General features: G+C 39.5%; 1 protein-coding gene across 1 annotated transcript in view; it reads right to left on the reverse strand.

Moving 5' to 3' along the window:
- Nucleotides 1-11,849, reverse strand: part of LOC139144014 (epidermal growth factor-like protein 7) — a 28,279-nt gene extending 16,430 nt beyond the window's left edge. The window contains exon 1 of the mRNA XM_070714658.1: nucleotides 11,646-11,849. The gene's annotated coding sequence lies outside the window, so the exon portion shown is untranslated. The remainder of the gene's footprint in view (nucleotides 1-11,645) is intronic.
- Between the last annotated feature and the right edge of the window lie 455 nt (nucleotides 11,850-12,304).

Below are 12,304 nucleotides of genomic sequence, written 5' to 3' on the forward strand. Positions count from 1 at the left end.
GGTTTGCATGCCTAGCCCGCTTCACGATTAACAGTAAAAGGAGTGAATAAAGACTTCTTGTCCGGACCAGAAGTCAGCTTTGTTGACACACGAAACGAAACGTAATCACACCACCGCGCATGCTCAACCACATCTACGCAAGTTTTACTGTGGCGTCCGTAGAAACCATACGCTCTTCGAAAAGGTCTGGTCCATCGAAACTGGAGACTCAGCTAAAAACGCGCGAAAGTTTGGTGAAATACCGGAAAGATATAAATATGTAAGTGTTTACAGATTGTTCCGACTACAATGAGCCGTGCAAACAAACGTCTTGAAAAGCTAAACTAAAGACGGAGGCAGTCGATTGTAAGCTTCATGCAAGGCACTGCACGTTGTGACCGATGGTACGGAGATCAAGTTTGCTGAATGAATTGAGAGAGAAAAACATATATGAATAAAAATTCAACACTTCACCATTGTAATCATTGAACTAGTCGTTTGTTCCATTATGGAGTATAATGAAAATTTCGTTTAAAATAAATGACGGGACTGATTCTGCTCCGTCTATTCAAACGAAGTTTTGTGTACGGCCAGGCTACGCTGCAGGCAACACAGCCTATCAACTTCGCATATCGTTGCCGTACGTAATTGAAAACACTCAGAAAGGAAAAATCATATCTTGAATGCAGTACAAAAGTCTTACTTATTAAATTTAAAAGTATTTCAAAATAATATCGAACGTAACGGGTATCTAATCCTCACAAGGACTACAGTAGTACAATTATCGGCTAGCTGCGATGCGATGGAGCTCCAGGCATGGTAGAAGTTCGAACACAAGAGAGATCCCGGCCTCACTGCAAAGTCGTCCCCTGCGCACCCTATGGCGCGTAATGCATGCCAAAATTAACATCCGTTTTCTTACACCACTGACCGAATTTTTCCACTAGTCATCCACATTCGGCTTGGCGATTTCTGAACCCACTCACTGAATTATTCAAGTGGTTACCGATTTCTGAACCCACTTACTGCATCCTTCACGTGGTCAGCGATTTCTGAACCCACTCACTTACATTCAAGTGGTCAGCGATTTCTGAACCCACTCGCTGAATTCTTCATGTGGTCAGCGATTTCTGAACCCACTCACTGAATCCTTCAACTGGTTAGCGATTTCTGAACCAACTCACTTACATTCAAGTGGTTAGCGATTTCTGAACCCACTCGCTGAATTCTTCATGTGGTCAGCGATTTCTGAACCCACTCACTGAATCCTTTAACTAGTTAGCGATTTCTGAACCCACTGACCGAATCCTTCAAGTGGTCAGCGATTGCTGAACCAACTCACCGAATCCTTTAACTACTCGCCTTCATTCCGCTAGGCACCCCAGCAGACTTGATATTTTTTCTATCATAATCCGGTCACTCAAAAAGAGACCCGTCAAATTCACTCACGGATTCTTAAGGTGGCTGACCATTACGCTAGGGGGTCTTTATCAAAGCTTGTAAGATGTGACCCGGAAATGAATCTTTACTGAGTAAGTAATTGATACTGAATCGCATGGTTCGCACGCCCAGCCCGCCTCACAAACGTGTACAATTAACAGTAAAAGGAGTGAAAATGACTTCTTGTCCAGACCAGAAGTCAGGCTTTCTTGACACACAAGACGAAACGTAATGACACCACCGCGCGAGCTCAATCACATACATCTACGCAAGCACAGTTCCTCTATGGATCGAGGGACGACGCAAGTTTTGTTTTACTGTGGCGTCCCTAGAAACCTATGCTCTTCGAAAAGGTCTGGTCAATCGAAACTGGAGACACAGCTAAAGACGCGCAAAAGTTCGGCGAAATACCGGAAAGATATAAATATGTAAGTGTTCACAGATTGTTCCGAATATAATGAGCCGTGCAAACAAACGTCTTGAACAACTAAACTAACGACGGAGGCAGTCGATTGCAAGCTTCATGCACTGCATTGCACGTTGTGACCGACGGTACGGAGATCAAGTTTACTGAATGAATTGAGAGAGAAAAACATATATAAATAAAAATTCAATATTTCACCATCGTAATCATTGAACTAGTCGTTTCTTCCTTTATGCAGTATTATGAAAATTTCGTTGAAAATAAATGACGGGACTGCTTCTGCTCCGTCTACTCAAACGAAGTTTGGTGTACGGCCGGGCTACGCTGTATGTACAGGATAGGCAATACATGTACAGCCCATCAACTTCGCATATCGTTGCCGTAATTGAAAATGCTCAGAAAGGAACAAATTATATCTTGAATACAGTATAAAAGTCTTACTTAGTAAATTTAAAAGTAATTCCAAATAATATCAAACGTGTTCTCTTGAACCACGTGTTCGCGATCTCAATTTTTCACGTTTTCGAGACTCAAACTGCCCCCTAAAATGAATTCGAGAACATAACAAACAAAATTGCAGCTTCAAACATACAACAACACGAGGTGTGCGGATGAATGCTTCCCCCCCCCCCCTCCCCCAGCAAGTGTGTTCGAATCCCACTCCGGATGAATAATTTTTTTTCTTTTTTCTCTTTCATTCTTTCCGTTATTTTGTAATTTTTCTCTTCTCTCACCCTCTTTTTTCCGATTTTTTCTCTTTTCTCGTTACAGTCATTGCATTTTGATAATGTCCGCTGATCTTTGATGGAGATTCAGAACTCTAAATTTACAAAGTATCATGCCTTTAGCTATAAGGAAGACAAGTGCACCGATACACATTAAAGTAAATTTGCTTGCCTGACGAGGCATTAACAGAGGCATTATTATTACTGTTTTTTGCATGCTGTGTTTGATGATCGTAAAACAGGCTCATGATCGTGTCAATTATAAGATTTTCCCGCTTATTTCATGATCATCGTGCAAATAGGCGGAAAATGCTTCTTATACACACGATCATCGTGTCAATAAGTAAAAAAGGACACACTTATTGACACGATCATCGCGTCGGTAAAGCATTTTTTTGCCTATAGACACGATGATCGTGTCGATAGGCGCTACTCCCAAACAATGCCCGGGACAATCATACACACAGCTTTATGAGAAAGTCGTTCACATAAACCTATAAGAAGTGATCAATACAAAAATTGTAAACATCTCTTGTTCTGGAAATTTATTATCAATGGTTCTGACCTACGGATTTTACACTTCGGCGTTGTTTTATGCGTTTGGCCCTTTGGCCGGCTACTAGTCCTGTCAGTCTGTACAAGAGCAGCGGGGCCGGGCCGAGATTGGCGTGGGGCCTGCAGCAAGGTAAAGTTGATAGCGTCCATTGCAGAATGCCCGCCTGTTCGCCTTTCACGTTGGGAGGAAATTTACCGCTGTATTCAGAATGTCTTTTTACAGGTATAAAAGCTAAAAAAATGATGCATCAAAAGCCAAGAGTCTGTAAATTACTTAGCTGTAGCTTCATTGTTGCTTTTAAATTTCGCAGAGAAATCAGCCGTGCGTATATTAGTCCTGGTCGTTTTGACTCAGGCGTACACATCTGTTTAGGGAGCCGCCATTATTTACGGCATGGGGGTCGGAGGAATTACATTAGAAACTCCGAAATTTTAAGTCATACCCCAGCCAACCATGATGAAGTTGAGTAACCCCCCTCGATCCCTAACACAGAAATTTAGGCTAACCTGAGCCCATGTAACACAGTGCAGATATAAAAGCTCACCTAATAACCAGTCTCTGACCATATAGTATTGTTTAATTTGGATGGGTAACATGTCATTATGGTATGGTTAGATGTCAAAATGGTTGTTGAACTGAAGTCAATTAAAATATACATTTCTGTGATAATACAAAGGATGAATTCACAACAGTTCAGTTTTGCCCTAAATCCTGTGGACTAATAATGATATCTGTTGAGAACATTTCTCCATGACCCAGCCTCTCCTTCCACCTCTGGTCACAACAGAAAACTACTGTTTGACTTCATCATCACCACTGTCGATCCTCATCTTCACTGTCGCTGGTGCCATTGAGTACATGAACAACGATATCATTCTCATCATCACTATCTTCTGTTTCATAATAAGTATTGCTGGTAGTGGCAGCTACTTGCAGTTTTTGCCCGGTTTCATGTAGTTCATATTTATTCTTCTGTAAAATATTTATTTGCTTTTTATTTAACATATATCAGAGTAATATATATATATATATATATATATATATATATATATATATATATATATATATATATATATATATATATATATATATCTTTAATTAATTCATACGTTATTGCTTGTTTTGATGCGGTATTGGTTGACTTCTCTACGTTATCAGTTGATTTAATCCGTTCTTGGATCATTGATACGTTATCGGTAAATTTTTACTACGTTATCGGTTAGAAAAATTTACTACGTTATCGGTTCGTTACTACGTTATCGGTTGATTTACTACGTTATCGGTAATTTGTTACTACGTTATCGGGTTTGATACGTTATTGGTTAGTTACTACGTTATCGATTGTAACATTAGGTCGTAAATACTGACGGTTTCCCTACTTTCTGCCAAAGGCCATCGCGTTCACTTGCATTCGATAGGCTGCCATGCATTGCCAAAATATTTTGCTTCGATCTCACAATCACCTTGCTGCTAAAGCGACAATCAGCTGAATTTTATTACTTCAAGTTACTCAATTTTGATAGTTATTTGCCTACAGAAGTGAGCCAAGTGCATACTGTGTCGTCTTGATTTTACATCGGTACCGGGAGTTCCTGTGTGACCTTTTGCTGGGTGCGCATCTAGCCCTGCGTACGATGCTGTGTGTTCCGCTACAGCTAATCGCCCCGCTCACCTCGGGGCGATTAGCTGTAGCGGAACACACAGCATCGTACGCAGGGCTAGGTGCGCATCGGGCTCTGCCAACTTCAGTTTGAATAATCCGTATATAACGCACACATTGTACCAGAATAGAACGGCAGCCTCCTCTCCCAAAGTTCTGTATCCTCTGAAACACAGTAGCAGTACGTATTTGAACAGAGGAGAACAAAATAAAATCATTCGCAAGTCATTCAGCCAGCGACCGTGGACGTTTTCCCGGGTAGGGCGCGGCATTGCTGCGGATCCGTAGCCCTACCACTCCCTTTGCTGGTTGTGTTGGGGGAGTGGCCCCACTCCCCCAACACAACCAGCAAAGGGAGTGATAGGGCAACGGATCCGCAGCAAGGCGGTGCATGGCCCCAGGAATTTTTTTGGACTGTTGGCTGATGAGAGCCTCTTATTATACGACATTGAACTATCCCAAGGTCTTAAAATACGTTAAGAACATTTCCTTTTATCGTTTCCAAGGCACGTTCCTTGCTTTCACTTACTTAAGTTACGATATTCAATTACTATGTTGTCGTTTTCTGAAACCGTACGATGACGAGAGCTGTACTTCCATGCGAGCGATCACTCGTTCGAGGCATGCTGCAAGACGTATACATGTGCATTGTCAACAAACCCGCGCGGCTATCCAACTCGATCGGGCAGTATTTAGCGTTTGTATGTCACTACATGAGCACAAATTTGGCTTATTTCTTCACTGAACAACATTTCACGATGGATGAAAGGGAATAACATGTAATTTCGAACAAAAAAGGTTAAAAGTTAGAAATACTGGGGCTTTAAGGCCAGGAGGAAAAAATAAAATAAAAATAATCCGCTGATGGAATGTGTTAGTTGACGTAAACGCACTTGTTGTCGACGTAAAACTCAGAGGTCAAAGCTGATTTCGCCCCCTTAGCATGCTAGTAAAAATTGACACCACAATTTTTGTGACGACATTTGACGTAGGCATGACGCTGTGTGACGTAGGGGTCTTGTTTCGTGTCATAAGTAGAAATAAATGAAGCTGAGCTTAGGGAGTTCAGTACTTGAAGAATTCAGAGACTTGGTTCAGAAATCGCTAACCACTTGAAGGATTCAGTGAGTGGGTTCAGAAATCGCTGACCACATGAAGAATTCAGCGAGTGGGTTCAGAAATCGCTGACCACTTGAATGTAAGTGAGTGGGTTCAGAAATCGCTGACCACATGAAGAATTCAGCGAGTGGGTCCAGAAATGGCTAACCACTTGAATGTAAGTGAGTGGGTTCAGAAATCGCTGACCACATAAAGAATTCAGCGAGTGGGTTCAGAAATCGCTAACTGGTTGAATGTAAGTGAGTGGGTTCAGAAATCGCTAACTAGTTGAATGTAAGTGAGTGGGTTCAGAAATCGCTGACCACGTGAAGAATTCAGAGAGTGGGTTCAGAAATCGCTAGGTAGTTGAATGTAAGTGAGTGGGTTCAGAAATCGCTGACCACCTCAATGTAAGTGAATGGGTTCAGAAATCGGTAACCACTTGAATAATTCAGTGAGTGGGTTCAGAAATCACCAAGCCGAATGTGGATGACTAGTGGAAAAATTCGGTCAGTGGTGTAAGGAAACGGATGTTAATTTTGGCATGCATTACGCGCCATACGCACCCGGCCCGACAACAAACTAACCTCTTGGTTTGATTCTGTTGTTTATATATTTTTGTATAAAGTTCATGATACATATATCTGACTTTCACAACTGTACAATTTGCTCAGGACTGTGAGTTTGGCTGTAGTCTACAGAGGATCGGAGGGAGCCGGGAGCTAAGGCAGGCCCCAAATTTGCATGGACAATGCCCGGGACAATTATAGACGCAGCTCGATGAGAAAGTCATTCACATAAACCTAAGTGATCAATACAAAACTTTTAAACATCACTGGTTCTGAAAATTTATGATCAACGGTTCTGACCTACGGATTTTACACTGCGACGTTGTTTTTTGTGTGTTTGGCCGGCTACTAGTCCTGTAAGGCTGTACTACATGGAGGTAGTAGACTGTACGAGTGCAGCGGGGCCGGGCCGAGATTGGTGTGGGGCCTGCAGCAAGGTAAAATTGACAGCGTCCATTGCAGAATGCCCGCGTGTTATCCTTTCTCGTTTGGGAGGAAATTTACCGCTGTATTCAGAATGCCTTTTTACCAGTATAAAAGCTCAGTAACTGATGCATCAAGAGCCAAGAGTCTGTAAATTTCTTTGCAGTAGCTCCATTGTTTTTTTCCTAAATTTTCGCTGAGATACAGCAGTGCGTATACTGGTCCCGATCGTTCTGACTCAGGCGTTCACAGCTGTTTAGGGAGCCGTCATTGTTTACGATCTGGGGGTCGGAGGAATTACATTAGAAACTCCGAAATTTTGAGTCACACCCCAGCCAACCATGATGACTTTCAGTAACCCCCTCTCTAACAGAAAGTTTGGCTTACCTGAGCCCATGTAACAATATGTAGATAAAAAAAGCTCACCTAATAAGCAGTCTCCGACCATATAGTATTGCTAAATTTGGATGGGTAGCATTTCATTATGGTATGGTTAAATGTCCAAGTGGTTGTTGAACTCAAGTCAAATAAAATATACATTTCTATGATAATATAAAGGATGTATTCACAACAGTTCAGTTTTGTCCTAGATCCTGTGCACTTATAGTGATATCTGTTGAGAACATTTCTCCATGACCCAGCCTCTCCTTCCAACCCTGGTAACGACTGCAGAAAACTACTGTGTGACATCATCATCACCAGTGTTGATCCTCATCTTTACTGTCGCTGGTGCCATTGCGTACATGAACAACGATATCATTTTCATCGTCACTATCTTCTCTTTCATAATAAGTATTGCTAGTAGTAGCACCTACTTGTTGTTTTTTGCCTTCCTTCATCTAGTTGATATTTATTTGTACTGTAAGAGTATTTTTCTTTTTTTTTTAATATGTATCAGAGGAAAATATGTATATAATCAACTAATCATTATTTCATTGAGGACAGAGTAAGACAAAGAAAAAACATTTTGAGCACCCCCTTATAACTTTCAATTTTTGAATAACCCCCAGGTCGTAAATACTGACGGTTCCCTTACTTGCTGCCAAAGGCCATCGTGTTCACTGCATTCGACTGCTTACCATACATTGCCAAACTATGTTGCTTCGATTTCGCAATCACCTTGCCGCTAAAGCGACAATCATCTGAAATTTATTACTTCAAGTTACTCAATTTTGATAGGTATTTGCCTACAGAAGTGAGCCAAGTCTATACAGTGTCGTCTTGATGTTACATGGTACCCGAAGTTCTGAGTGACCAACTGCAGGGTGCGCATCGGTGCACTGCCGACTGCAGTTTGAATAATCCGTATATATTACGCACACTGTACCAGAATAGAATGTCTGCCTCCTCTGCCAAAGTTCTGTATCCTCTGAAACACAGTAGCAGTGCGTATTTGAACGGAGAAGAACAAAATAAAACCATTCGCAGGTCATTCAGCCGGCGACCATGGGCGATTACCCAGGCAGTGTGGCGTGGCATGGCAAGGCCCCAGGAATGTTGCAGGCTCGATGATGTCATCAGTATCGGCGTTCTCGATCACGTGCACAGCCTACAAGTTGTCAACAAACCCGCGCGGCAATCCATCTCGATCGGGCAATATTTAGCGTTTGTATGTCACTGCAGGAGCACAAATTTGGCTTATTTCTTTACTGAACAACATTTCATGATGGATGTAAGAGAATGATATGTGATTTCGAACATAAAAAAGGTTAAAAGTTACAAATACTGGGGCTTTAACATATTACATTAACTTGACTCGACTAAAGTTGATGTTGTCAGTACTAACATCAGGGGCAGTACGCCTCGTACATACTTCATGTTGTAGTACGTCAACCTTGAATCAAGAAAGACTTCCGTTTATAGGCATAATGAGTTACGATATTTTAAAGATCTTTGGATTCGGTGTGTACCTGGATCACTCAGTACAAATCAGAGTTCGGATTGAAAAACAGAAGATAGTCAGAGGTGGCTCAGTAATACTATATATATATATATATATATATATATATATATATATATATATATATATATATATATATATATATATATATATAATATATATATATATATATATATACACACAATGTATACAATGTGCCCTCCCAGCTATCACCATAATGGCAACCTCTGAACTTGGGCACAGAGCGTACGGTTATATATATATATATATATATATATATATATATATATATATATATATATATATATATATATATATATATATATATATATATATATATATATATATATATATAATATACATACATAATATAACCGTACATATATATATATATATATATATATATATATATATATATATATATATATATATATTATATATATATATATATATATATGACGAAAACAATGGCGAATTGGATATTCATTCAATTTGAACTGTAGGTTTAAGAAATGGTCATTACCAAGTGAATTTTGTTTACATGAATTCATTGTCCAGTTCACTTGTTCAGACACGTTATCTGTGTCTTTCTACCGGCGCGACATTAAATCTCGTGCTAAGATTTTGCTTTGGAATGACAAAAAACTGATTAGTTTGTCGATATGTGTAGCTTACAAAATTGATACTTATATGCGATGTCAATCAAGGATACCATGATATATAATGATGAAAGTCGTTAACATTTTTACATCAGTTAATCACTCATTTGGACATTTAATATCCTCAAACCAATTACGGAAATAAGGATACGACCAAAGTTGTTGAAATTCTCTGTTTATGTTGATGTTGTAGCTAAGAACTTGTATTTATCATACTTCATGAGAATGACGAAGTTGCATATAAGATTTCCAGGGCTTAACGGCAGGTAATCAAGCTTGCTAATAAAGCCATGATGCTAAGATTTTGTGAAATCAATTACGAAATTAAGCATGCTTATGTTCCAGCTTTGCAGTTCAATACACGCAATTCAGTTTCTTACGTTGTGTTTAAAATAAGCTCGCTTTTTAGCTTTGTTGACAGCTAATTTGGTGTAACATGATATATTTAGAGAAACATCTTATATCCAGGCATAAGGTTGTATGCGCCTCGAAGGTGACACACTTAAACTTTTGCTCAACTTTCCGCAAGGCATATCGCAACCATTCTCTTTCGAAATCTAAAATACAAATTTCGGATCGCCATGCTAGAGAAACAAATTACTCATGATTTACCGATATTTGAATTTAAAAATGACTTCCAACCCTGTTTTAGCTTTTGGACAAACGATTTTCGAAAAGACGAAGACTTTTAAAAGCTGTCTTACCACAAAAGCTTTAAAACCGACAAATAGTAGATCAAAAGAGAATTGTTAACGTTTGAGAGTCCCACTATGTTGTCTTTGAGGCGCATTCTCCCTTAGACTTCTATGCCGGCTTATCATTGAAATATTGCTATTTCACTTCTCATCCGATAATAACGACAAGGGTGTACCTGACTCGGTATGCTGTCTTACCACAAAAGCTTTAAAACCGACAAATAGTAGATCAAAAGAGAATTGTTAACGTTTGAGAGTCCCACTATGTTGTCTTTGAGGCGCATTCTCCCTTAGACTTCTATGCCGGCTTATCATTGAAATATTGCTATTTCACTTCTCATCCGATAATAACGACAAGGGTGTACCTGACTCGGTATGCCTCGGAAAATGTCAATTTTGGTTTCTATGATGAGATTGAAATCAAAATCCGTTTCAGAAATGCGTACATTGCTTTAGTATTTTAATCTATGGTTCGGAATTCAAAATGGAGGATCTCTTGCCTGGTAGCTGTAGTCATGAGAAGAAGACAAGATTTGCACAATGCACGCAACAAATTGATCCACAGACACTTGACTATTTACACTCTTTAAACAGCAGCATGAGTCGAGAGGAGCCTTAGTCTCTTTATGAGCATTACTCGTATGTATCCATACAGCATGACGTCATCATTGTCAGAAACGCAAAGATAATATGACTGCGAATACAAAATGACTAAAAAAATTACTAAAAGCAACTAAAATATCAAGGCTGTATCTTAAAAAGTCACAGCGCCCGTTGATGAGCTTTGGGCAAAATAACGGCAGTCTTCGCTTTGTTTTAAAGGAAATTTATCTACGACTGAATATTTCACCTAAAACTCCGAATGTTTCCAATCCCGCCTTTTTCTTTGCATATTCGACCTTAAACTTTATTGTATTCACAAAAAAAAGACTCTCCAAAACGAGGGCAGGCTGGAAATAGAATCAGTGCTGACATGTAAGCAAATTTGTACACATCTAACCACAAATACACTATTCATTCGATGTCGTTTTTGTTTGTTTTTTTGCACAAACTTATGTTTATCTCCAAGACTCCAGAGCACCACCTAACAGAATAAAACTTTTATGTAAAGTGAAGGGGCACATCGTTTCTACTAGTTTTTTGGCGTGCACTAAGTGGCTTCTTTCGGGAGAGATAAAACAATTAAAACTCAAAGAAATTGTTATTTCATGTTAAGTGCGCAGTTGTTGCTGAAAAATAGCGGTGCATTTTAATTCTTTGTATGAAACGGTTAATGATAGACAGACGAAGAAGCTATACTGATATTTAAGTACATGCTTTGAAAGTATGATTATATTTAATTTTGTACCAATCGTACAACATACTCATCTTGCCAATTAGCATATTACTTGCCCTATAGTAACGCTGACGAACAAAAATGATACAAAAAAGAGACGGAGTTGGCAAACCCAAAACTCAGTAAATGTTGAAAAAACAACCCTCATATTTGACGTTAATCTTCTTGTCTAAGCTCTTACCCAGAAGGCGTTGGTCTCCTCTTCAAGAATATTCCCTTTACTTGGGAGAAACTTGTTTCCAGCGTTTCGTCAATGTATCGTCCAATAGGAGGTCCGTGAGCCGATGATATGCTGAAATGAAGTAAATCGACGTCAACGTTGCCTTAACAAACACTGGCAAAATATGCCAAATAGCCAAGGAGTCAACAGATTTATATGTGGACAAGTCAAGTCATGTGACTTGACAATCTCATATTTTTTCGGCGTGAAATTTCCGGGATCACGCCCCATTGCATAAAAGAAGCTTGAATACGCAAAAGAAAACAATCAAGCTTGGCATATAAAAGCGACATTAGTCGCTGGAAATGTAGGACAGAAAAAGGACAACGTTGAGAATTCTATAAGGTAATGAGATCGAGAAATCTTTCTGTTCTGCCAGCATTGTGAACGAATAATCACAAGGCGGAAAGTTTGTGTGTTGTTCCTGGTTCAATATCCTGCAACTCCAATCATTGGTACTGTACGTGTTGTACATTAGAAGCAGTGTTAGGCATGGTCGATGAATATACATAACTTTGCATATTTTCTGACATAATTCTGTAGCAGAATGGTCAAAGCGTCTTGTCGCTCTTGGGCAATACCATTGCTTTTGGAAGAAAGATTTTGCAAAGCCCTATTAG

The sequence above is a fragment of the Ptychodera flava genome, chromosome 11 (assembly GCF_041260155.1).
Source record: "Ptychodera flava strain L36383 chromosome 11, AS_Pfla_20210202, whole genome shotgun sequence".
Classification (NCBI taxonomy): Eukaryota; Metazoa; Hemichordata; class Enteropneusta; family Ptychoderidae; genus Ptychodera; species Ptychodera flava.